This window comes from Tripterygium wilfordii, chromosome 11 (genome assembly GCF_013401445.1).
Source record: "Tripterygium wilfordii isolate XIE 37 chromosome 11, ASM1340144v1, whole genome shotgun sequence".
NCBI lineage: Eukaryota > Viridiplantae > Streptophyta > Magnoliopsida > Celastrales > Celastraceae > Tripterygium > Tripterygium wilfordii.
The window spans coordinates 7392988-7393771 of record NC_052242.1 but is presented as its reverse complement, the minus strand read 5'-3'; the positions used below and the strand labels follow the sequence as shown (position 1 = coordinate 7393771).

Genomic DNA, 784 nt, shown 5'->3' with positions numbered 1-784 from the left:
CACAAGTGCCACAATATGCTCCTTTTGGGCAAAACTTTCATGCACCTCCTCCTATGGAGTACCTTCATGCCCAAGCCCAAGCGCATCGCACTTTGAGGGAGCTTACACATCCCGCAAGGCAAACCAACCTTCTTGCATCATCATGCCACCGAACCAACAAAACGTGAGCCTTAAACCGTCAATGTTCCAAATGATTCCCAAATTCCATGGAATGGAATCGGAACGACCATATTCACATGTGTGTGATTTTGAATCGGTGTGTACTACTTTTGGTGATGTCACATGCTCACAAGAAATTTTGAGACTCAAACTTTTTCCATCTCTTTGAAGGATCATGCAAAACAATGGTTTGAGAACTTGCGCCCCCAATCCATTGCGACTTGGGCGGCAATGCAAGAAGAATTTCTCAACAAATATTTTCCTTTCCACCGTACCATCTCTTACCAAACACAAATCATGAATTTTCATTGCAAAGAACATGAAACCTTCTTCCAAGCTTGGGAGAGGTTTAAGGATTTGTTGTTTATGTGCCCTCATCATGGATTTCAAAAATTTCAAATTGTGAATTTCTTCCACAAATCTTTGACTCCATCTTTGAAGAAATTGGTGTCCACTATGACTCAAGGTGATTTTCTGAATAGGGATGCCAATGAAGCATTCACTTTCTTTGATGGGTTGGCGGAGGAATCCCGATCTTGGGAAGCTCCTCCACTAACCCGACATGATGTTGTGCCAAAACTCTAGTGGCAAGTTTGTTTTGAATGAAAATGATGATGTGCATGCT

General features: G+C 42.1%; 1 pseudogene; it reads right to left on the bottom strand.

The window, feature by feature from the left end:
- Positions 1-445: 445 nt before the first annotated feature.
- On the bottom strand, positions 446-545 carry LOC120009982 (annotated as a pseudogene).
- Between the last annotated feature and the right edge of the window lie 239 nt (positions 546-784).